This window comes from Camellia sinensis, chromosome 3, assembly GCF_055761805.1.
Source record: "Camellia sinensis isolate YWXY chromosome 3, ASM5576180v1, whole genome shotgun sequence".
Taxonomy (NCBI): Eukaryota; Viridiplantae; Streptophyta; class Magnoliopsida; order Ericales; family Theaceae; genus Camellia; species Camellia sinensis.
In genome coordinates this window covers 79,593,841-79,621,034 of record NC_138963.1, presented here as the reverse complement: position 1 = coordinate 79,621,034, position 27,194 = coordinate 79,593,841, and positions in this window count along the sequence as shown.

Sequence of the window (27,194 nt, the reverse complement as noted above, 5' to 3'; positions counted from 1 at the left end):
GTTTCCTGTGCTCGGGCTAATGCCTATCCCAAACACAATGCAATATGCATGACATGCATGAATGCAATTCTAACATGCAACCTAGCATACGCAATGCTATGAAATGGCATACACAATGCGCGATGTAACATGGCATACACGATGCTCTAACATACAACCTAGCATACGTAATGCTATGAATTGAAATGGCATACACAATGCACGATGGACTTACACCAACATGAGTGGACCTCAGCCGCACTCACATCAATGGCCATTAGATGAAAATGAGACACTCGAGATGCGTGCACACGTGCACACAAACCGAGGACCGAACCTAAGGCACAAATGCCACTCTAACAAAGCATGGCAAGGAATGAAACCTGATATGCAAACATGCAAATTTCAGTACCAAAATATGATGCAAAACAGCCCCGAAACATGGAAACATGGCACCCGATGCATGAAATGAGACCCGAAACTCGAAACTAGGCGCATGGAATGACTTATAGCTATACAAAGCATGCATTATTTGAATATGAAGCATAAATAAAGAATCAAGGAAGTCCCAAAACATGCATATTTCCAGTTTTAAGCAAGGCCAAAAAGTGAACACAAATAGGGCTAAATTAACATGCAAAAATGGCCCCAAAAGAGAGATAAAGAAGCAAGTAGCAGATTCTGGCCCCAAACGATGAAGATCCCTTCAAAAAAGTTGAATAGGGGCTCAAAAAAAGGTATTTTACAGTTTATGGCCGAGCCCAAAACAGTGCACAAGTAAGCTTAAAATACTATGCAAGAAATAGGCCTAAAAGAAGGTTTAAACACAAAGTGTAAAAAAGGAGCCTCAAACGGAAAAATACCCTTGATAAAACATGAAGAGGGGGTCAAAATATGACTATTTCCAGTTTGGGTCGGAGCCCAAAAATACAAGCACAAGGGTCTAACAAAACATGCAAAAATAAGGCCAAAAGAGGGATAAAGAGACAAGTGACAAAAGGAAGCCTCAAACAGTGAAGAGCCCTTCAACAATGTTGAATAAGGGCTCAAAATAAGCCACTTTTCAGTTTATAACCAAGCTCGAAACAATTTAAAAATGAGCCTAAAATACTATGCAAGAAAGAGGCATACAAGAGAGGTAAAGAAGCAAGTGTAAAAAGGAAGCCTCAAACAGGGAGAGGCCCTTAAACAAACATGAAAAGGAGCTCAAAATAATGCTATTTTCAGTTAGGGTTGGAGCCCAAATATTCAAGCAAGAGGAGCTAATATATTGAGCAAAAATAGGGCCAAAAAGAGGGATAGAAGACTTACCCTTGAAGACCAATGCTTCAACAACTCTTGGCTTGAGAAAAGGTGCTCCTTGCCTCTGGAAAACCAGCTCCAAGTGTTGGAAAGGATGGTGGGGAGGTGGTGCTATGTGGTGGTGTAGAAAGGGGCCAAAAAAAAAACAAAAAACAAAAGGGTTTTGATGCTTGGAATATAGAGAGAGAGAAATTAAATGTAGGAGGCTTAAACAAAATTTTTTTCTAACCCCTCCAATGGGAGCTGGAGGGCCTGGATATATAGGCAAAAGAGGGGGGGAAAAGGGGGGGAATGGAATTCAAATTTCCCCCCAAAAGTTGGCCCCCCCGGATACAAAATCTGCGGGGAAACAGAGGGCATTTTTGTAAAGTACCTGGAGAGTGGATCATGGCCGGCCGGTTTCCTAGGGTTTAGGTGGCCGGTCGGCCTTCCCCATGGCCGGTCGGCCAAGGGTCAAAAAGGGTCAATGAAGGTTAATGGCCGGCCATGCCAAAAAGAGGGCCTCTCATGTGTGTAGAACACAACCATGTGGTCAAAAACTGGAGAGAATGAACCAGAAGTGAGAAAAGGCCACTTTTAGAAGGGGTTCAAAAGGGTCACACACAATTACTGGCCGGCCTTGTGATATTGGTGGCCTCCCAGGTGTGTAAGACACAAATATGTGGTTTAGGGCTGGAAAAAGTGGCCTTAGGGTGGTCAACATTGGCTTTCAAGTGAGAAAAACAGGCGACGGAGGGCGATGGAGGAATAAAACTGGTTGTCAGAATAATTACTGGCCTCCCACCCTTTTACGACCTCCTTAGCAGTGAAAATAAGGTTTCTACCAAAAATGAGCCCAAACCGATGCAAAATGAAGGTTCAGGGGCCGAAACGCGCAGCCCGAGGCCCCAAAAACTGACTATTAGGCACCGGAAGTGGTGTTCGACCACGAAGTTGGTCTCTCGAGCCACAGTGTCCCTCAAAAGGGAGCAAATAAGATGCATGCCAAAAACCAGAGCAAACAGAGGTGGTTAAGCAGTTCCGAACTGAGGCACAAGGCCAACGGCTCCGAAAAACCGAAAACCGGACTCCAAACGGGCAAAATGGCTTACGACCACGAAACGTAGCCTACGGCCACTGAGAGATGATCTACGAGACCTCTCCCTCCCTTCGGGAAGAGAAAATAGAGAAAACAGAGCCTGGTTCGCAAATCGAGGCAAAGCATGAAAGAGTCCGGAAGTCCGGAGGCGAGGCTCGCAGCCGAGACTCTGAAACCTCTGAACGAGCACGATATGCAACATCACCAAGCGCTCAATCGGTGACGTCTGAGTCTTAAGGTCGGTCAAAAATGGGGTGTCTACAGTTGCCCCTCTTTGACAGAACTCAAAAGTCATAAGTGACGGGAGTGAATGTCAAAGCCTAGAGACGACCCATTTTTGACAAGGCCGAAGACTTAGACAAACAGCTGAGATAAACAGAGATGTGCTCACAGGCGTACTCGCAGGCAGGGGGCAAAATGCAAAACGGTATACACAAGGCTAGATGCAACTTGATGATCATGCAAATCCGGCAAGCTGTAATGAAGCAAGTATTCGCAAATAGATGCAACAGGTTTAAGCAAGAATGCAAAGCAACAACTATATTTCATGCAGTTAGGAATGCAGAGAATTATTCAATTCTCGTCGCGTCTCACACAGAGAAGATACGATACCTGCGCGATTCGTCTGGTCGCACCAGCTTCAAATGAACCGTACATACAATATCGTGCCTGCAAAAGAAAGAAACTCAACAAGCACAACAGATCTAACAACATAGGTTCAATGTGATATCGAATGCAGACAATCGCGGTGCCGATGGAAAAGTGCATCGCAATGCGGGAAGGAATGCGTGTGACGACGCGAGTTTAAGCACGGAGGCTCGGTGATATCAAAGAGACTTCCATAACAATGCAAGTATGTGCATGAGAATGCAAGTCACGTGCATGATAACGCAGAACAAGCGTAAACCAGGATATATGTTTGTCACAAAACAACGAGCAAGGAAATGCGCGTTTCGGCGAGGGCGACTCGATCGCGGCCTCCAGTTCACCTCCCGGAGAGGTTACAACATGTTCAAAAGGATATATCTCACTTTCGATGAGTAATGATGAGACACGCATCGGAAGTTGAAGCTGAGGTTCCGGCGGAGCGATTTCGCGACAGAAAGTGCACTTCTCTTGTACTTTTTCAGGTCCCGGGGACTCCAATCCTCCCCAAAATTTGCAGGGACCTTGGGGGGCATGTGGGGAACACCACCGGCCATATTTATTGGGAGAGGGAGGCCACCAGCCAGTTTTTGAAAAGGGAATGGCCGGCCTACCAGAAAAAGTGGCCGGCCGGCCACTTTGCCGAATTCGGGGCAATTTTGTACTTTCACCCTCTTTTCTTTAAATCCACTCATCCAAACACTTTGTGCTCACAAGTGCAGCACCGAAAACATCTCCTCTACCTTCCCAAACCATCTTGTCTCTCAGATCTGTGCTCTACACGCGTTTTCCAACGCCCCACGCAAGTTGTTTTCGCGAAATCTTTCAGTTTTAAGCACTTTGAACCGATTAAATTTTGATTTCGGGGCTTCTTTTCTCATTTTCGCCACTTGAGGTGAGTTTGTCTCAATATTTGGAAGATTTTCTTGGGAGTTGACTTTTGTTGACTTTTTCATTTCCCGAGAGTTGACTTTTGTTGACTTTTTCCAATTTTGGCTCATTTTTGCTTATTTTTTCCCTTTTTGCAGATTTTCTGAAATGGCTGGTCATTTCCCCCCACGGTGGAGGTCCTCCAGACGCCGAAGGTGATCCCGATATCATGGCTCTGCCTCCGAGGGTTCGACCCTTCATACCCGAGAGGTACGACCCACCGGCACATATTCTTCCGCGGGCTGTTTTCTATCACTTCACCGATTTCGACGAGCGAGCACCCGGGGATCTCCTTCTGCAGGAGCCAGAGTATCACCTCTCCTATGAGGCACGAGAGGTATTTACTTCGTTTTTACCTTTTCTGTAACATATTATGAATTTTTCATGCATTCTGTTTGCACTCTGAACACACGGTTCAATCACTTGAATTCCTGAACACTCAGCCCATAAATTGATTGTGAACACACGGCACACATCGGTTGAGGGTTGAACACGCAGCCCACACACTAATTTTCTGAATACATAGTCCGAATTGAAGGTGAACACGCAGCACACACTAATTGAGAGTTGAACACGCAACCCAAAACACTGATTTTCTGAACACACAGCCCAAATTGAAGGTGAACACGCAGCACACACTGATTGAAAGTTGAACACACGGGCAAAACACTGATTGTGAGTTGAACACGCAGCCCAAACACTGATTTTCTGAACACACAGTCCGAATTGAAGGTGAACACGCAGCACACACTGATTGAGAGTTGAACACGCAGCCCAAAACACTGATTTTCTGAACACACAGCCCAAATTGAAGGTGAACACGCAGTACACACTGATTGAGAGTTGAACACGCAGCCCAAAACACTGATTTTCTGAACACACAACCCAAATTGAAGGTGAACACGCAGTACACACTGATTGAGAGTTGAACATACAGTCCAAAACACTAATTTTCTGAACACACAGCCCAATTTGAAGGTGAACACACAGCACACACTGATGGAGAGTTGAACACGCAGCCCAAAACACTGATTTTCTGAACACACAGCCCAAATTGAAGGTGAACACACAACACACACTGATTGAGAGTTGAACACGCAGCCCAAAACACTGATTTTCTAAACACACAGCCCAAATTGAAGGTGAACACGCAGCACACACTAATTCTAAACACGCAGCTCACTTACTTTACTTTGCGCGCAGCCTATTCATTTTATTTGCACGCAGCTTATTCATTTTATGCTGAAACATGTATTCATTCTGAATGCAGGTGACTTCTCGCACTGTGCGGGGATATGGCTCTACCGCGGCGAGAGATTGGTACGCCGAGCTCCCGGAGGCTGTTCGGGATTTGGTTGACTTGGCGGGGTGTAGACACCCCATTTTTGACCGTCCTCAAGACTTGGACGTCACCGTTTGAACACTCGGTGATCATCCATGTTTGTGTTCGTTTGGAGTTCCCGGAGGCCTCGGCTTGCGTGCCTTGCCTCAGGATCTCCGAACTCGACCGTTTAGTGTCTGGTTTTGCACCAAACACTTGTGTTTTGCCTTGGAAGGGCAGGGTAGGGCTTGTGGACCATCCCCACCCACCACCGCCAGTGGCTAGAGGCCACCGGCTGGTTTTTGCTGCCACCGGCAATGTATATTGCCGGCCGGCACTATTTGTTGCCGGTCATCACTTTTTAGTGCCGGCCGGCACTCTTTTTGGCCAAGATGGCATTTTTGGCCGGCCGATTGCTATTCATCTGCTTTTGCAGATATTTTTAGACAGCTGTCTTGCTTTTCCATCCCTCCATACACGTGTATGGAGGGATCTCCCTCTGGAAAAGCTTGTCTTGTAAGCTTTACAAGACATATAGAGAGAGGCTCTCTCTTGAGGCAAAAGAGAGGACTTAGGTTAGAGAGTTAAGATATTTTGAGAGCAAAAACAGCCATTGTTGAGCTCTGGTTCTAGGGTTTGAGTTACATCCATTTTCTATATCTCTTTCCCTCTCTTTTGTGCACTAGGTGTTTTGTGTCTTACTATTGCACACAAACACCTAGTGTTTCACCTTCCTTTGGCTCTTGAGGTTCTAAAGGACTGGTTTTGAAGTTTTGGTGTGGGATCCAAGCTAAAGGAGGCCATTGGAGCACCATTTGTGAAGGGATCATCAAGGGTAAGAAACTTACACCTTTATTCCCCCTTTTTGCATTGATTTTCTACCTATCTTGGAGCTGTTTTTGTGCTTATTGTATAACATAAAAAAGTTCTGTTTTTAGGCCCTCTTTATTGTTTATTAAGAGTGTTTTGTTGTTTGAGGGTGGTTGACCCCCCTTATGCCTTGAAAGGCCTCATTTTGGGCCATTTTGTGCTAGCTCCGGGATTTTGGTGTTGGGGTCTCTTCACCACTGAAATCCCATGCCTTGAAGTCCCAAGAAGGAGAGGGTCACCCCCTCCCCTTGTTGTCCTTGAAAAGGGCATGTTTTGGCCTCTTGAGGGAGCATTATGCTTGAGTGTGTGTTGAGCATGTTTGGGCTGTTTTTCATGCTTATATATCCATAATATAACATGATTTTAAATTGGTTTTGGTACTCCATGAATGCTTAGCATAGTTGCCTTGTAATGCCTTGTTATGCCTTAACATGTCTTAGGTTGTTAGCCTTTGTTGGAGCATGTTTTAGGCTTAGTCTTGTGAAGATTTTGTGCATGTTTTGCCATGTTCTAGGTCTGTCCTAGGTTGTTTGGGTTGATTTTGGCATGCTTGATATAGCTCCTTTGTATTTGGGCTTGTTGGCCTTGAGTATGTGCATGTGTAGCATGACATCTTTGCATCGATTTGGTGATTTGGGGTCCCCCCCCCACATGTTATTTCAGTCCCATTTCCACGCTTGTTTGATTGCCTTGCATGCCTCTTTAATGCTTTGGAAGCTTGTGTAGCAATGCTCCATGTTTTGACCATTATGCATGCCTTTGTTTTTTGAGTCATTTGGATGCCATCTAAGTGGTCCTTAGGCCTTGTATTAATGTCCCAAAACTCTGTTTTTGGTCAATGAGTTCATGCCATGTTTGGTCTTACCAAGTGTAGTTCAATGCCCCATTGGTTTGCTTTGAACACTTGGGCTATTTATTGCATATTTGGCTTGATGTATTGCTTGGTTTGGCACCATGTTTTAGCATGATTTCAATGCTTATGTTGCATGCTAATTAGTCCATGATTCTCCCTTTCAAATGTGTTTGAGGGTTGTTCAATTTGTGCTTAAGTGTTGGCCTTCAATTAGGTGCATGTGTGCATGCATATTTGGTCCTTCATTATAGCATTATGGCTACTGTTTTAGGCCTATTTAGAGCTGCCTAATTCATGTTTTAGTCCATCTTTGCATCCATTTGCATTGCCATATGTATGCTTGTATGCTTGCATAAGCTCCCCCCCATGCCATGTTGCATCCTTAGCTTGTACGCTTAGGTTGCATTGCATTTTGCATGCATTCCATGTCCCTTGATTTGGTGATAGGGATTAGGACTTTGGTTTGATTTGTTTTGCTTGCATTTGAAATCAAAGTTGCATACTTGGTTCTTTGGGCCATCATGCATGGAAATGCGTGATTGCTGGTCCGAGAATCGGGGCGCATCCTCCTTTGAGTCAATAACATGACAAGGAATGTGATAGGTGCATAAATTGCTTGAATTGCATTGCCATGCAAGATTTTGCCCTCTGCTGCTGTGAGTTGCAGGTTCTGCAGGAATTTATTGCCGGCCGGCAGTATTTAGTGCCGACCGGCAGTCAATAGATGGCCGGTGGATCTATTTTGTGCCGGTGACTAAATTCTACTGCCGGTGGAAATTCTGCTCAGCCGATGATATCCCCCAGTGTCCTTAGAGGCATCCCTGAGACTTTGGCAGTTTTCAGAGGAGCAAAGCAGGGAAAACAGAGGCAAACAATGCATGGCATTGCGATTCCGAGCCGGTCCCGAGCATGTGTCGCATCTGGCCCTCACCCCGAGGCGGTTTACTGTTTTTCTTTAGCTTAATTTAATTTGTTAATTAAATTAATTAATTTGTAATTATTAATTAGCTTGCGTAGTTAATTAATCTGTAATATTTATTTGGTCCCTCCGAGCGAGGGCAAATCTGTAATAAGTGTGTGTGGGTGGTGTGTATGTCTTCCAACCTCACTTCTTTCTTCCCTTTTATTTACCTGCTTACGATGGTAGATTAGGGCACGTTCAATTTAGCATGCCTTATGCTATGCATGTGTGCATCCATGCATTTGTATTGCATGCATTAGGCTCGGTACATCACGCTAAATGCATTTGTACTTCAAATTCTAAACTGAATATGTGATAGTTGTGCATTCTCACATGCCATGTTTAGGATAGCCGAGCCTATTCTAGCAACATTTTGTATGAGATACATTAGGCACTTAACATGGACTTGGATCATGCATGTTTGCTAACGAGTTCTTTGTTTTGGCACGGAGTACGATGTGAGTATTTCCGCTTTAGCATATCGCATGAGTGTGAATGTTGCCATGACAGCATGCTTAACATGTGACTAGATGCTTATGTGTTATAAACTGCTTGGATGCCTGTGGGTGAAGGTTGGATTGTTTGAGTTGGAAGAACTCATTGAAATCCGTGTTTTAGCCTACTTGCGAGTAGCAAATCCAAAACATTTTCCAAAACAAACGGATATGCAATGCTTACTTCCAAATTAGACAATCTAGTCTACACATGTTTGCTGCGCGCATAACATAGTAATTCTAGGCTAATAATTGGTTTAAGAACACATGAAGTTTTCAAAAACAGATATCACGGTTTGTAGAGGCCGGTCTTCGGACCGGGCGAAAGGGGGTGCTCATAGCTGACCTTCCCCGATCGTACCCAAGCTCCCGAGCCGAGACAACTCCGGTGATGACGGACATGTGGCCTTCGGCACCGAGTCAGGGTTTCCTAAATTCTCCCATAAAAATATTTAGGTGGCGACTCTGTATCTGGCAAAGCAGTCCATGTTTGGCACTACTTTTTCAAAAATCTGTTTCTCAAAACGATTTGCCAGATTTGGACTCTTTGGTTCAGATTAAGAACCGCGACACAAATCGAGTCCGAACTGTAGCATGAGGCCTCCGCGGGCGCGTGCTACAGTTTCTGGCGACTCTGCTGGGGATTTTAGAGAGCTTGACTCGAACTCATGATATCCTGTTTTGATTTCACTTATGTGTTTCTTTGCATTGCATGTGCATTGGTGCGCCTAGGAACACAGTGTTTGCCATCTACCATTCCTGAACGGTTTGCCGGAGGCTTGTCTTGTCAAGACATGTCCATAAGGCTGACCGGCTATGGGCTCTGACAGCATGGGAACACAAACCCCGGTTTACCGGGGCACCCCTTTTGACCATTCGACCTAGTACATGTTCGGATCCATAGTGACCATTCCAAGTTAGGACAGGTTGCTTACCCGATGTTAGGTTGTTTGAAAACCGCTGTGTGCGTAGTGAAACCCTAGCTCCTGACGAAATAGGACAGGGAAACCCTACCCCAACATAGGGGTGTTTTGGCTCTCACTTACTTGCTATGTGCTTTTAGAGTGTATCTCTACAGGAACGCATATACCAGTTTGCGAGTTTGAGTATCGGTCCCGAGGGCACCAGAATCAGTATTGTTGAGAATCAGTTATCAGGAATCAGTTATCCGCGGGTATCAGATTCAGTATTTTGGGAACAGAAATTTGGGAACAGTGATCAGCAGTAGGGTACAGTTGTTTGGCTACGCCCATATTCGATCAGTTTGGGCTGCATTGCTGCCTGTTTTTCCTTTCAGTTCAGAGAGTGGCAGAGTTGATACAGAATAGCCAGTGTCTCCCCTTGCTGAGGCAGGATTTATGGCGGCACAAAATTCAGGAGAAGTTGTGGTTATAACGGCTGCATTGGAGCAGGGGACCGCTCCGCAGAGTGAGGCCAGCATCAGTATGTCACACCCACCCAGGTCGCCCGTTGTGCACCCAGTTTGGGCTCCCCAGTTATATCAGGCTCGTGAGCCCACCACCTTTGAATTGATTGAGATGATAGGCGATCTCCAAAGGTCTGTGGCAGACCTCGCCTATGGAATGTCGGCTTCACTGCCAGCGGCGCCGTATGTTGGGAATTTCGTACCACAGGAGCCCCCGCTGCTGGGGCGGATTGTGATAGAACTTAGCCAGCCAGAGGTGGCTTCCAGCTACAGCCGCGACATGCCAGCACCGACCCAGACCCTTGATCAGGCTGAGGCCAGAGGAAAAGATAAGGCAAAGGTAGACGCCGACCCTATTGAACAACTGTTGTGGGTAGTCGAGGCTCTGAAAGCCAGAGGGATGAACAAGCAACAAACATCCGCGATCGTGATCAAAGCTGTGGATGATGCTTTCCCTACTCCGATCAAAGGCAGTTCAAGCCAGGTAGAAAATCGGGATGGGCCCCGTCATGCCCAGACAATGCCTGTAGTTCCCAACCCTGCACCGGGAAAGGTTCAAAAAGCCAAGGCAGCGCCAGCCGACCCCTTCGCCAGCACATCTGGCAAGAATCCTCAAACCTCAAAGTACCTGCCCCGAGGGCGCAGGGTCTTTCACGACCTCCATATGCCTTTGTCTAGGGCATTGCTAATATTGGCGAAGAATGGGCATCTTAAACCTTTGGAGCCCCGGCCACACCCGAAGAATCTCCCCACCACGCACGATGCTACCTTGTACTGCGCGTACCACCAACAGTCCGGTCACAGTACCGATGGATGTTCCCGCCTTCGTCATGAAGTGCAGGATTTGATCGACAATAAGGTTATCCTTCCACCCACCTCAGGCAAGTCCGTTACCACCCAGTTGTTGGATTTCGAGGGCTCAGATACTACGAGTATGTGAAGTGGACCGCTTGCGGGCGACATTTGGTGTGTTTTGGATGTAGCGTCTGGCACGCATTTTTGAGCATCGGTGAAACCGAGTTTTGTAAATCCTGGCTTGGATATCGAGTCAGTCTTTTGTTTTGAGTCTGTCTCTTTGTCTTGAGTCAGTCTTTTTTTGCTTAAGGGTCTGTCTGGTTGTATCGAGTCAGTCCCCGTTGTATATAATACTAGGTGATTCTGGGGTTGTTATCCCGAACACTGTTTTGTTTTGTAATTATCTATTTTTGTTTTGAGTCTGTTTCCGCCGAGGGGCCAGTTGCACCAACAAAGTCGAATGAAACAGCTGTTGCTATCTCAAACTTCATGCTTGCTTTCAGCATAAGTGCCAGAGAATTTGATTGGGCTGACAGTACATCTCGCCTGCTCTCCTGCACGCCAAACTCATTGCATTAACCTAAGTTTTCCAAAAAACAAACCTTTTGAACACTGCGGTGATGAAAACAAAGAGGAAGGAATTCCTCGGGTTTTGCAAAATTTTGATCATTTTGAGAGAAAGAAAGGCGTGCTAAGCCTTTTTATGAATGAAATCATGCTTGTCGGCGTGAGTACTGAGAAGGATCCTGGCTTGATCCAGATTGGTTCCACACTATCTTCGGCGCGAGCGATTTGTCGCTTTCTTAAAAACTTTCAAAAGCAAATGTTTTACGCGGCCCTGTGAAGACTTGTGTGGAATCCCTCTTGAGGTCGCGTAGCCTAGGATCGCTCTCAGCCTCAAGATTCAACCCGTTTGTTTTCCGACTTTGAACCCGTTCAGAACGTTCAGAAAGTTCAACGAACAAACGCCATGAAAGGCCCGTATGGCCAGTTTTGAAGTAGCCCTCGAGCAAGAGGCACCAAAAGCCAAATCAGAAGGAGTGGATCTCGCCGGAAGAAGCTCGTGGAGCAACCGTGATGGATTCTTCTGCAAATCAGTGCAACAGCCGTTCTCCTGGACACAGAGAGGCTTCAATTCAAAAAACCATTTGACATGGACTTGCTACACTTTTTACCCTTTAAGAGGCTCGCTGGGTCGAAAACCCAGAAGGGTGACCCAGGCAAAAGTTAGAGCAAGAGAAAAATACAGAAAAGTAAAAAATAGCAAAAAAGCAAAAATACAAAAAATGCAAAAAAAGAAAAGAAAGAAGAAAAAGAAATGAAAAAGAAGAAATAGAAAATGAAAAGAAGCTCGCAAGGTCGAAAACCCGCATTGGGCGCCTTGGCAAAAGTGAGAGCCAAATAAAGTGAAGGTTAAAATACCCGAGTGTACCTTAACCGGAACTACGTAAGGCTTGATTCCCATGTTTGGGATACGTAGGCAACTTCATCATGAAGTCCAGCCCCCAACGCTTTCATAGCGTCTCAGTCCATGCAATGGTTTCGATTTCATCCCAAAGTCCAGTGGCCCACACCCTTCAAGGATTGTGTCCATATATGTGTTGTGACCGTCTTCGTCATCTCTGTGTCTGAGAGTTCGACCATCGCCAATGAAGACTGTCTTCGGATTGCTGCAGCACCATCCAAACAAGGGGCAACTTTCCGTTGCCACGAGCTGCCGTGAGCCGCCATTCAAACTAGGGGCAACTTTCCGTTGCCTCCCACCCCCCTTCAAACCAGGGGCAATTTTCCATTGCCTCCGATCCGAGGTTGCGCATCTCGAAGAGTAAGTTCCATGCTTGTTGAGCATCAGCTGTTTGAAAAATAGTTTTTGAAAATTTTTACTGAGATTGACTATTTTCTCGAAAACTATTTCATTTTCCAAAACTGGACCATTGTCTTGGACCCAAAAAGGAAAATTTTCAGTGCTTGCAGCCTGACTCGCATACTTTTCAAGTCAAAAATTGAACAAGTACGTTAATCCGACTCTCATTTTGATCAAACTTGTTTTAGCAGAAAACCAAAACGAAAAGAATGGTTAAAATGATGAACTAGGGGCACAGTCGAGCCAGGCGTTCTGTCTTTCCCCCGTCATCGACGTACTTGCCAGAAGAGCACTCTACCCATCAGAAGAAATAGCCGTGAGCTAACGGCATTGGGCATGAACCCGCAACTTCCTGTTCATTCATCAATCACCCCGGGGAGGGATGAAAAGTGAGAGAATGAAGAATAGAGAGGTGTAAGTTGAGAGAAAAGTGAGGAAAAGGGTTTCGAGAGAAAATCCGAGCTTGAGTGCCAGAGTGATGTGAGAATCATAAATGAGAAGAGGGCGGGAAACAATACCCAGATTGAACTGGCTCCTCGTGGTCCGAGGTCCCCCATCTTCGCTAACGCGTCTGTATGTCGTGTCTTTTGCTTTGTATATCTCAACCTTTGTTTTAGGTCTTTTTCGACCGTGTCTCGTTGTGTTTAGGTCGTGTACCTATATTTGAGTCCTCCCCGCTGTGTTCAGTTGTAGGCTCGATATCCCGGTTTGAAAAACCCTCATTCAATTTCAAAAATCATTTATGCTCAAGAATGCTGTGCCATTCTCTACATTTGAGCGTGTTTCGACTCCAACCGGTTCCATCTTTGAGGTCCGTCCTGTCAGATTGGGCTATTTGTTTGAAAATTGCCGTGTGCAGAATGAACCGAATGCTGTGTTATGGGCTGAATGCAGATTAATCCCCAACAGAGTAAGGGCTGTGTGTCCAAGAATCAGGCAGTGGATTACTTTGGCTGTTTAGTTATCTGATTATTACAGTGTGAGTGTTCAATTTTCAGACAACCAATCAATTTCATTTACATTGAGGTGTAACATGATGAGATGCGATGCAATACTTGAGATATGTAAATGTAACACTCTTTTAAGCAAAAATCTGTTCATTTCATAATCTTTTTCAAATGTACAAGTTTTAGAAACAAAAATCTGCCTGCGGCAGTACAAGGTAATCTATCTACCAACAAAAGAGGAAAAGTACAAAAAGAAGAAGATAGCAAAAATCTGCATCCATGTCGAGCACTCCGGGGGGGGCCGTCAGTCCGTCCTAGTCCTCTTCCTGGACGAGGGTCCAGGAGTATCATCAGCATCGTCGTCAGAGCCCGAGCTAGAACCGCCTCTGGTCTCCTCCTCTGATGACTCTGACTCCCCCTCTGCCTCCGCCTCTGACTCCTCGTCATCATCATCGTCCGGGACTGGAGCTCGCGAGCTACTCCCGACATGAGTACGCCCTCCCCTAGTACGGGGAAATATCCGGCCCTCCCCATCTCTCCCCCGGGCAGGGACAGAAGGCCCAGCTGGAGCACCTCCTGCCATGGGAATCTGGAAAGGAGGCTGAAAAAGTACACAAAAGGGAAATGCATCAGTATACTGTAGACAGTTTATCAGTGCAGAATGCAGTGTGTGAGTACAGTGTATGAATACCGTGGGCAGTTTAACAGTGCAGAATGCAGTGTATGCAGTGTTCAGATACTGTGAGATCAGTGTATCAGGTGTCATGTCGTGCATCAGATTATGTGAATCAGTGTATGAATGGTTTGAGGCCAGTGTCAGAAGGACATAACGGTATGCTGTAGAGGGCTAGGAGATCAAATGTCCGCTGGAGCATCCCCATCATCGAGGCATTCATCGCCAACGACTGACGGGTGTACCCAGAAGAAGCCTGCAAAAGTATCAGATGCATCAATATTCTGTGGAATATCAAATAGACTGAAAATGAATAACTGTACAAAAATGCAGTAATACATACCGGTGGTAAGTCGGGGACGTCGATGAACTCGTGACCAGCCGGTGGAGGGGCGAAGGGGATCTGATAGGTCGACCCACCCTGCCCCTGGAAAGTCAATACAGCGGGCAGGGCAGGCCAGCCAGCTCCTCGCCCTCCCTGCACTCCGCCCCTGCCACGGACCCGGGCCCTCCTCGCAGCCCCTACTCCAACTCCCGCTCCGGCCCCAGCCGCCGATGCCACAGGCCTGGCCCCCTCTGCTCGACGACCGCTCAGGGGGCGCATCAGATATGTCTGCACATACTCCCGGTAGTCACCGGTGCCTCGGAAGCCGGCCTCCTCCCAGCCGATGGAGTAATCATCCAGCTGCTCAGTGGTGAGCCTCTCGGTCTCCCTCATATCTGCAGGAGGGGGAACCGGGACTATCTGCTCAGGTAACCCTAGGGTCTGGCGTAGAAAACGCTCCCCCAGGTACCAAGCCCGACAGACCGGGCCCTCAAACAAAATCCGAAAACGCGAGGTCTCCTCCATACCAGGGAACCGATCCCGCATCGCCGCCGGCAAGGGAGCCCACGGCCGCCATGTGATCTGAAAGTGACAGACAGTTTGTTATCTACTATTTTGAAAATATACAGTGAAAAAAGAGCGAATCTTAAATGAACTGTAAGTAAAACATACCTCGGCAGGGGTAATGGTGTCGAAGTATCAGCGGAAGAAGCCGAAAGTCTCTCGCGGTCGCCGGGTGCATCTCCCGTCGAAGCGACTCGAAAAGGGGACGGCCAGAGGAGTCTCCGCAACTGGCACAGGAGCAAGCCTAGGGAAGTAGGCGTAAACCCACAACTGCAAGATAAATACCAGTGCATTTATCAGTTGAAGCAGAATGTAGAATAAAGCAGAAATGGCAGAGCCGTGTGTTGTGCAGTGTATTGTGTGCAGTGTACAGTGTGAGCCGTGTGCAGTCAGTGTAAAGCAGAATGTATGTGTGTGCCGTGTGTACAGTATACAGCAGGTGTAGAGCAGACTACAGTGTGTGCAGTGTACAGAGTACAGAAAGTACGAGACAGAAATGAAAAAGTGGAGAAGAAGTGTACCTCCCAAGCCCGCCAGTAACCTCCGAGTAGCTGGCCGCTGCCGCGCGAAGCCGAGCTCATATATCCATAAAGGGTGGCCAGAGCAACGCCGCCCCAGTCATAGTGCAGAATGTCCCGGATGTCCACCAGTGCGCTGAGAAGACAGAGAGGCAAGGTGTTCGCCCGATCGGCGAAGATGGTAGTCCCGAACAGGAACATGAGGAAGCCGCAAGCATACCTCTCCACATCCTCCGGGGTCATCTGCGCCTCCTCCTCCAACGCGGGCTGGACCCGAAACTGGACCTCGAACCAGGAGTATCGAACGAAACCTGGGCGAGCTAGGGGTGGCGCCTCCCCCAGTAGATGGACCTGAGCTGCGATCCACTCATCCATCGCGATGTCAAATGGGATCAAATCCCCCCCTACCCCGATGCCAGTGAGCATCGAGAAATCATAAGGGGTCATCGTCATGTCCCCTGCAGCAGAAAAATGAAAAGAATCGGTGGTGTCCCACCACCTCTCCGCCAGAGCGGCAAGGAGAGGCCTATAAGTGGAGAGCCTAGACAGTCCTCGGCAGAAGGCACCGAAACCCGCTCGATCCACGATGCGTCGGACTGCATCAGGGAGCTCACCGTACCACTCCCGAGCACCAGTATTCCCATACCCACGAATGATATGGGAACCCTCCTGCAAACAGAAAATAACAATTGCAAGACAACATTCAAAATGCAGTTTTGAAAAAAGCAGGTAAAGCATGTGTGCAAGTTTGACAGATTCAGGCAAATACCGGGTGCCGATGTGCTTGCAGTGAAATACGTGTGCTGTGTCAGCGTGTTTGGATGTTTCAGAACAGATATAGCATGTGTGCGAATCTAACAGATTCAGACGAATACTGGGTGCCAGTGTGTATGCAGTAAAATACAGTGAATGCAGTGTGTTTGAGTAATTCAGGGCTAGTGCAGTGTGTGTGCATGTGTCAGTCTCGAGCAGATGTCAGTTGTATGTATGATTACAGTCAACTACAGTCTACAGCATATCAATTTTCAGCAGTTAAAGAATACAACTAGCTATGACAGTTTTTTTTGTATCCTACATTACGAAAAGTAAAGCAGAAGACAAAGGGTTACCTCGGAAGTGCCGAACGAAAGGTGAGAGGTAGGCTCGCGCAGTAGTAGCTCAGGCGCCACGTGCCTCTCGAAGCTCTGGAACTGACGCAGGCCGTCGGGGGGCAGAACATGGATCGCCGGCCGGTAGGTCGCGGGGTCGAGCGGGCGCTCGCTCAGTGGTAGGAGCTCGACCTCGGGATCCATCTCGTGGTCCGGGGGAGTCCCGCCACATGGAATATCGTCCGCCATATCAGAAATGATGAGAAAATGGCCGGAGGAAGGAAAACCGGGCCGGAATACGAAGAGTCAACCGAAAAGTCGACTCCCGAGAGGGTCGGGAATGGCCGGAAAGGCCGGAATGTGAAAAGGCACGAAAATGAAGAGGAAAACAAGGGGAACAAACCCCGAAAAGGCGGGAACACCAAACGAGGCACCGAAACAAAAATGTGATCCGTTGAAAATGTCCGAAACGCGAAGGAAATCGTGAATCCGACGACGGAACGGGCGTAGAACGCGAAGAAACGGACGGAAAATGAAAGAAAAACGCTCTAGAGAGAGAGGGCAAGAGTTTTCGGCGGTGGAGAAGTGAGGAATAGGGTTTTGAAACCCTATTTTATAATGCCCAGAGTGAAAAGTCGAAATTGCCCCGATTCAGCAACTGTTTGCCGGTCGGCAATGTTTTGTGCCGGCCGGCACCTTTTTGTGCCGATGGAATTATTTTTCAGCCGGTGGACAGCCGGTGGCCTCCCCTCCCGGCCGGTGATGTTCCCACAGCCTTGTTAAGGCCATATGAGATGTTTTTGGTCTTCATAGCTCAAGAAAGTGCAAGAAAGTGCACCTCCGATGGTCAACCGGCCTCCGTTCTGACTTCGGACTGCATCTGCCGTGCGTAGCACTCCAACTCATGCAGGGTGTATCCTTTTCGTATCCTTTTGACTTTTACAAGGTCCAAAAGTTTCCCCATGTGTATCGCGTATCAATCGCACTGTTTTGTGCATTTCAAACCGTCGCACTGTTTTGTGCATTTCAAACTATCGCACTGTTTTGTGCATTTCAAACAATCGCACTGTTTTGTGCATTTCAAATCGTCGCACTGTTTTGTGCATTGTATTTCAATCGCACTATTTTGTGCATTATATTTCAATCGCACTGTTTTGTGCATTTCAAATCGTCGCACTGTTTTGTGCATTGTATTTCAACCGCGCTGTTTTGCGCATCGCACTGTTTTGTGCACCTCACTTGCATTTTGCATGCATCCATTCGCGCTATCTTGCGCATCTTGCTTGTACTTGTTAGTACATTGCATTGTTTTGAACACAAACCGGCTTCGCGTAGCGAATAAGTCCAATTGTCAAAATCTTTTTTTTTGCACCTTATGAGGCGTGCGTGTCTCATTTGTATCATCTTACATTCCGTATGGCACGCGTGACGCACTTGCATCATGTGCATCTCAAAAAAAAAACAATCATAGTGCATTGTCATGCATTTCCATTGTAGCTTGCATGCATCCATTGCATTTTTCCCAGTAGTCGCATCGCACTGCATTGTCATGCATTTTTGTAAACATCCATCCCATTGCATATTTGTAGATATTGCATTGTCGATTGCATGCATTCATTGCATCACCTTCCGCCTACGGCTTGCGCCTTTCCAGGTTGAGCTTGGTCTGGCATGTGCCCTTACTTTTCATGTTAAAACACAGTTCTGCATGTGTATCGCGCCGATTCCACGCTGATATGTTGGTTGAGGGTTGCGGCACCTTTTCTGTGTTACACATGGCTCGTATGTGTACATGCCTTTCCTAGGTAAGATTCGGTTTGGCTTGCGTGCCATATCCATTGTATCCATATCCACTCTATTGCATATTTGTAGATATTGCATTGTAGATTGCATGCATTCATTACATCACCTTCCGCCTATGGCTTGCGCCTTTCCAGGTTGAGCTTGGTCCGGTATATACCCTTACTTTTCATGTTAAAACACAGTTCTGCATGTGTATCGCGCCGATTCCACGCTGATATGTTGGTTGAGGGTTGCGGCACCTTTTCTGTGTTACACATGACCTGTATGCATACATACCTTTCCTAGGCAAGATTTGGTTTGGCCTGCGTGCCATATCCAATGCCATCTTCCTAGTATATCCATACATATTACATTGTAGTGTAATTTCTGCATCCGGCATTAGGATCGTAGTCCCTTCTCCAGCGGGTCGTTTCCCCACTTATGTCGATTCCACCCAATACTTGTTCTTGCGTCTGTCTACAATGCTCATAGTTCAGTTGACCGTTCTATGGTAGACAGACTTGTTACCTCCATCAATCTATTTGACATAGGTGTGATTTCGAACCGCTCATGATTGGATCATGATTCAAATGCTTTGCATATAGCTTGCATTGTTTCAATTACATTGCATCTTCATTTGCATTGTTTATACATTGTTTTGTATATATTGCATTTCGTTTTGCATCCATTCTTGCATTGTCATGCATGTTGCTAACAATATTGTACCTGTTAAGTTTGTTTTCTTTTCAGGCACGATATTGTATGTACGGTTCATTTGAGGCTGGTGTAACCAGACGAGCCGCACAGGTATTGTATCTCCGAGTGAGACGTATTGAGAATTCCATAATTCTCTTACATCCTTTCTGCATTGTAGTGTAGTTCGGTGTATCCTAGCTTAAAACTGTCGCATGTATGCTTCATTACAGCTTTCTTTGCATGATCATAAGTTATGTCCGGCTCTCTGCATTGTCTTGCATTTTGCCCCTGCCTTCGGGCCCATATCTTGTTTGTCTTGCATGTTTGTCTAAGTCTTCGGCCTTGTCAAAAATGGGTCGTCTCTGGGCTTTGACATTCACTCCCGTCATTGTTATGACTTTCAAGTTCTGTCAAAGTGGGGCAACTGTAGACACCCCATTTTTGACCGTCCTCAAGACTTGGACGTCACCGTTTGAACACTCGGTGATCATCCATGTTTGTGTTTGTTTGGAGTTCCCGGAGGCCTCGGCTCGCGTGCCTTGCCTCAGGATCTCCGAACTCGACCGTTTAGTGTCTGGTTTTGCACCAAACACTTGTGTTTTTCCTTGGAAGGGCAGGGTAGGGCTTGTGGACCATCCCCACCCACCACCGGCAGTGGCTAGAGGCCACCGGCTGGTTTTTGCTGCCACCGACAATGTATATTGCCGGCCGGCACTATTTGTTGCCGGTCAGCACTTTTTAGTGCCGGCCGGCACTCTTTTTGGCCAAGATGGCATTTTTGGCCGGCCGATTGCTATTCATCTGCTTTTGCAGATATTTTTAGACAGCTGTCTTGCTTTTCCATCCCTCCATACACGTGTATGGAGGGATCTCCCTCTGGAAAAGCTTGTCTTGTAAGCTTTACAAGACATATAGAGAGAGGCTCTCTCTTGAGGCAAAAGAGAGGACTTAGGTTAGAGAGTTAAGATATTTTGAGAGCAAAAACAGCCATTGTTGAGCTCTGGTTCTAGGGTTTGAGTTACATCCATTTTCTATATCTCTTTCCCTCTCTTTTGTGCACTAGGTGTTTTGTGTCTTACTATTGCACACAAACACCTAGTGTTTCACCTTCCTTTGGCTCTTGAGGTTCTAAAGGACTGGTTTTGAAGTTTTGGTGTGGGATCCAAGCTAAAGGAGGCCATTGGAGCACCATTTGTGAAGGGATCATCAAGGGTAAGAAACTTACACCTTTATTCCCCCTTTTTGCATTGATTTTCTACCTATCTTGGAGCTGTTTTTGTGCTTATTGTATAACATAAAAAAGTTCTATTTTTAGGCCCTCTTTATTGTTTATTAAGAGTGTTTTATTGTTTGAGGGTGGTTGACCCCCCTTATGCCTTGAAAGGCCTCATTTTGGGCCATTTTGTGCTAGCTCCGGGATTTTGGTGTTGGGGTCTCTTCACCACTGAAATCTTGAGGGATTTCAGTGGTGAAAATGATGCCTTGAAGTCCCAAGAAGGAGAGGGTCACCCCCTCCCCTTGTTGTCCTTGAAAAGGGCATGTTTTGGCCTCTTGAGGGAGCATTATGCTTGAGTGTGTGTTGAGCATGTTTGGGCTGTTTTTCATGCTTATATATCCATAATATAACATGATTTTAAATTGGTTTTGGTACTCCATGCATGCTTAGCATAGTTGCCTTGTAATGCCTTGTTATGCCTTAACATGTCTTAGGTTGTTAGCCTTTGTTGGAGCATGTTTTAGGCTTAGTCTTGTGAAGATTTTGTGCATGTTTTGCCATGTTCTAGGTCTGTCCTAGGTTGTTTGGGTTGATTTTGGCATGCTTGATATAGCTCCTTTGTATTTGGGCTTGTTGGCCTTGAGTATGTGCATGTGTAGCATGACATCTTTGCATCGATTTGGTGATTTGGGGTCCCCCCACATGTTATTTCAGTCCCATTTCCACGCTTGTTTGATTGCCTTGCATGCCTCTTTAATGCTTTGGAAGCTTGTGTAGCAATGCTCCATGTTTTGACCATTATGCATGCCTTTGTTTTTTGAGTCATTTGGATGCCATCTAAGTGGTCCTTAGGCCTTGTATTAATGTCCCAAAACTCTGTTTTTGGTCAATGAGTTCATGCCATGTTTGGTCTTACCAAGTGTAGTTCAATACCCCATTGGTTTGCTTTGAACACTTGGGCTATTTATTGCATATTTGGCTTGATGTATTGCTTGGTTTGGCACCATGTTTTAGCATGATTTCAATGCTTATGTTGCATGCTAATTAGTCCATGATTCTCCCTTTCAAATGTGTTTGAGGGTTGTTCAATTTGTGCTTAAGTGTTGGCCTTCAATTAGGTGCATGTGTGCATGCATATTTGGTCCTTCATTATAGCATTATGGCTACTGTTTTAGGCCTATTTAGAGCTACCTAATTCATGTTTTAGTCCATCTTTGCATCCATTTGCATTGCCATCTGTATGCTTGTATGCTTGCATAAGCTCCCCCCCCCCATGCCATGTTGCACCCTTAGCTTGTATGCTTAGGTTGCATTGCATTTTGCATGCATTCCTTGTCCCTTGATTTGGTGATAGGGATTAGGACTTTGGTTTGATTTGGTTTGCATGCATTTGAAATCAAAGTTGTATACTTGGTTCTTTGGGCCATCATGCATGGAAATGCGTGATTGGTGATCCGAGAATCGGGGCACATCCTCCTTTGAGTCAATAACATGACAAGGAATGTGATAGGTGCATAAATTGCTTGAATTGCATTGCCATGCAAGATTTTGCCCTCTGCTGCTGTGAGTTGCAGGTTCTGCAGGAATTTATTGCCGGCCGGCAGTATTTAGTGCCGACCGGCAGTCAATAGATGGCCGGTGGATCTATTTTGTGCCGGTGACTAAATTCTTCTGCCGGTGACTAAATTCTACTGCCGGTGGAAATTCTGCTCAGCCGATGATATCCCCCAGTGTCCTTAGAGGCATCCTTGAGACTTTGGCAGTTTTCAGAGGAGCAAAGCAGGGAAAACAGAGGCAAACTATGCATGGCAGTGCGATTCCGAGCCGGTCCCGAGCATGTGTCGCATCTGGCCCTCGCCCCGAGGCGGTTTACTGTTTTTCTTTAGCTTAATTTAATTTGTTAATTAAATTAATTAATTTGTAATTATTAATTAGCTTGCGTAGTTAATTAATCTGTAATATTTATTTGGTCCCTCCGAGCGAGGGCAAATCTGTAATAAGTGTGTGTGGGTGGTGTGTATGTCTTCCAACCTCACTTCTTTCTTCCCTTTTATTTACCTGCTTACGATGGTAGATTAGGGCACGTTCAATTTAGCATGCCTTATGCTATGCATGTGTGCATCCATGCATTTGTATTGCATGCATTAGGCTCGGTACATCACGCTAAATGCATTTGTACTTCAAATTCTAAACTGAATATGTGATAGTTGTGCATTCTCACATGCCATGTTTAGGATAGCCGAGCCTATTCTAGCAACATTTTGTATGAGATACATTAGGCACTTAACATGGACTTGGATCATGCATGTTTGCTAACGAGTTCTTTGTTTTGGCACGGAGTACGATGTGAGTATTTCCGCTTTAGCATATCGCATGAGTGTGAATGTTGCCATGACAGCATGCTTAACATGTGGCTAGATGCTTATGTGTTATAAACTGCTTGGATGCCTGTGGGTGAAGGTTGGATTGTTTGAGTTGGAAGAACTCATTGAAATCCGTGTTTTAGCCTACTTGCGAGTAGCAAATCCAAAACATTTTCCAAAACAAACGGATATGCAATGCTTACATCCAAATTAGACAATCTAGTCTATACTTGTTTGCTGCGCGCATAACATAGTAATTCTAGGCTAATAATTGGTTTAAGAACACATAAAGTTTTCAAAAACGGATATCACGGTTAGTAGAGGCCGGTCTTCGGACCAGGCGAAAGGGGGTGCTCATAGCTGACCTTCCCCGATCGTACCCAAGCTCCCGAGCCGAGACAACTCCGGTGATGACGGACATGTGGCCTTCGGCACCGAGTCAGGGTTTCCTAAATTCTCCCATAAAAATATTTAGGTGGCGACTCTGTATCTGGCAAAGCAGTCCATGTTTGGCACTACTTTTTCAAAAATCTATTTCTCAAAACGATTTGCTAGATTTGGACTCTTTGGTTCAGATTAAGAACCGCGACACAAATCGAGTCCGAACTGTAGCGTGAGGCCTCCGCGGGCGCGTGCTACACGGGGTTTGGGCCCTTCTGTACTGGGCTATCTCGTTGTCCTGCCAGGAGGACGTTGATGGCCGCCTTGGTGGAGAGATGGTGGGACACCACCAACTCCTTCCATTTTTCTGTCACGGGGGACTTGACTATGACCCCGTTTGACTTTGTCGTACTAACTGGCCTTGACGTGGGAGGTTGGCCCATCCCTTACGACGAGGACATGGGCCAGTGGGAGGCTGCTTGGATATATTTGCTGGGGGTTTGCCCGCCTGTTGATAGACCTTCGGGGAGAGTCCGATACACCTGGTTCTCTTCCCATTTCCGACGGGTGGAGATGGAGCTCGGGACTCCTGAGGAGGCAGCACAGTATGCCCGCGGCTTTCTGATGTTCCTCTTTGGGACCACTTTGTTTGCCGACAGGGGGAACACTGTTGGGCTTTATCTGTTGAGTGCTTTGGTGGACCTGTCACAAGTCAGACGGTATGACTGGGGTGGCGCCGGCTTGGCTACCCTTTATTGCTACATGAGCGCGACCTCCCACGGACGGGGGGACTTACTTGGCGGCTATTGGAGAGCTTGGGAGGTACTTTCTGCCCTCTTGATTTACATTTCTGCTCCACATTACCTACACATTGCACACAGGGCGCACTTTATACTCTGTATCGTGCGCTTTGCCCTCAGCACTTCGTATTCTGCTTTGTTTTCCACAGTTGTGGGTCTATGTGTATTTCCCGACATTGGCCCCGGAGTTAGTGGTAGAGGGACCTCTCGTGACCCCGTACTCACTTGTATTTGAAGGCCAGCACCGGCCAAGACCTCGGGAGTCTCTCCTTTGTCTGCGGCAGTACTTCGACACGGTGCGGTCGACGGAGGTATTTCAGAACTCTCAGTTCTTTCTGTTTTCATTTTTTATTTGTCCTGTACATTTTCGATTTCTGCTTGGTTTATGCGTCTGTTATCCGTAGATTACATGGCAGCCCTGGGTGCCTTTAGGTGAAGGTCTCCGATTCCAGTTTGCCGGAGGGTGGGTTGTTTCCCGGTACAAGATCCTGTTCGAAGGGCCAGTTGGTAGGGCCTGGTTTTTAGGGGACCGCTTCTTGCGTCAGGTTTGGGGGTACACTTCTCAGGACTCTCCCTCAGCACCCCCAGTCGATATGCGGATTGCTGATAGGCTCTCTTCCCGGGATGTTGTTAGTGCTATGCTGGGTACTGATGCTTTGCTACACCTTGAGGAGGGGGATTACGCTACTTACCGTCACATATACCTGATGCCTCCATTGACGGGAGTTCGTACTCCGACGATGAGGCCTGCTGGCATGCCATCTTCGAGCCAGGCCCGGGCTCGGGCTGCAGACGCCCCTTCCACCAGTAGGGCTGGTACATCTAGAGGTGGGGGTGGATTGGTTCCCTCGATTCCTCCGACTTATCCTCATCCTGGATGGCCGGACATGGCGACCGAGTTGATGGGGTGGCAATATGGGACTACCTCTCTGATTTCGATCCCGATAGGGCCTCCGATGCTAGGTCATCGATATGTCAGAGACCCCGACTCACCACCGGTATGTTTTACGGCTTTGATTCATTACTCAGATACTTGGACGTTCATTCCTTTACTGATACCCTTGCCTTTGCATCTGCAGCCCCCTGTTGAGTACATGGATCAGGTGCTCGAGATGGTAGCCTCACTTGAGGGGATGGTCCTGCGGAGGGAAGCGCAGTTGTCCATCATGGGCTTCCAGGTACCCTTTAGTTTTCTGGCGTTTATCATACTTCTGATGATATGCTGATTTCTACTGCATTGATAGGCTACTTGTGTAGAGCACATCTGACACACACCTCACTTATACACTGTGTTTACATGTACCCACTTCATGTAGTTTTCTTGTATCTGCATCTGATGTACATATTTGGACTGATGTATTTAAATTGAACTTTTCATTCTCAGATGCCCCCGGTATATGCTCAGCCGCAGGTCGGGCCACCTGGGCCTTCTCAGGGAGGTGGACCATCCGGGCCTTTTCGAGGAGCTGGGCCATCCAGGCCTTTTCGAGGAGCTAGGCCATCTGGGCCTTTTCGAGGAGCTGGGCCATCCAGGCCTTTTCAAGGAGCTGGAGGGGGGGTCGTCTCGTAGATGCAGAGCACACATTGTAGAGGAGGAGCCCGGTGAGGATGAGGAGGAGAAGGCTGCAGATCGTCAGTCGGAGACATCTGCTGATAGAGAGGACGGCTCCGGTCTGGGTTCCGGGAGTGGAGGTGAGGCTGAGGGGGATCCCGAGGATGACAACTCCGATTCAGATGATGATGATGGTGATGGTGGTGGAGAGTCTATTCTGCAGAAGAGGGCGAAGAGGGCCTCTTATTCCTGCTCTTGAGAGCACAGATGCGGCTGTTTCCTGTTTTATTTATCTTTTGCTAGTAGTTGTAGCACATTGTACATTATTGGGCAGTTTTATTCTTTGTAAAACTTGTGCCTTAGTCTGTAAAATGTTGTAACAAGCAAGGCATGATGGGATGAAACAGCCTTTGAAAAAAGTGTTGTATTTTAAACTCTTAGCATCATATCGCACCATTTTGCACCATAATGAGATTGAATGGAAATGTGCATTGTGCATTTTGCCCAGTCAGGTAGTGAACCGACGCAACAACTTAACTTTCTAAGATATAACAAAACCTTAGCAAGTTTACAACTCGATAAGCAAAACACAATAGTGTTGACAACTCAATAAACAAGACTCAAACAAAAATTTCTTAAACAAAGAGTAACAACTCAAAAACACGAAACACGACAGCTCGACAAACAACTCGATAAGCAAAACGACAACTCTATAAACAAAACAACAACTCGATAAACAAAACTTAACAAAACAAAGTGTACTTCGGATGATCTGGGCAACGGAACGCATCCGAAACAGAGGGAAATAGAGGCCTTCGACACACCCGTTGCATGGAAATGCTTGAAACTTTCTCTTGGAGGGTAAAACAGGGCTAAAGACACACATTGGGGTATGGCCGGCTACTTTTGGGAGCCGGCCGGCCAGATTTATTGCAAAGGGGAGGCCACCGGCCAGGTTTTTTTTTTAAAAAAAAAAAAGAAATGGTCGGCCTGCCAAAAAAGGTGGCCGGCCGGCCACTCAGCTCAGCAACCGTCAAATTTTTGACACTTGTCCCCCGAATAGTGTCTTTTCCTCTTTAAAAGCCTTAGCTCCGTGGTTCATTCAATTCATCTTAGTTTTGCACAAAAATAGAGGCGTTTCTCGTTGAAAATCTCACAGCTTGGATCGCTTCTCTAGATGGTTCGAAAAAGTTAAACTTCCGGGGTTTCGGCTTGAATGCACTGTTCGCGCTGAGTCGCACTCCGCTGCACCTTCCTTTCCTCCATGCCGCGGCGAGGTTTTGGAACCCGGTGACGCATGTCTTTAGCTTTGGCGGGCAAGAGGTATGTCCAACTTTTGAACATTTTCAAGTTTTGATGGAATCTGAATGTCATGATGAGATCTTGCCCCAGTTCCGCTTTGGCCACGCCCAAGCTTTAGGGCGGATGTGTGGACTCACCGCGCATGACGTTCGGTCTCTGATCTGTAATGGGGAACTGGATATCCTCGGTTTTATTCATCGCTTTTCTGACGCTGGTGACCGCAGCAACCATTATTGGCAAGGTTTTCGGCAACACGCCCTTTGCTTGTGCCTGCTGTCTCACTTTCTACTTTGCCCGGGCTTTGGCAGATTTAGCATTCGTCTGATTGAAGTTGCTCAAGGCTTAAAAGAAGGAAAGAGCTGCATCGCCATGACCTTGGCCGAGACACTGATGGGCTTGGATGCTATCTATTACCGGGAGATGACTAGATTTGCTGGGAGTCCACTGCTACTGCAGGTAATGTTTCCCA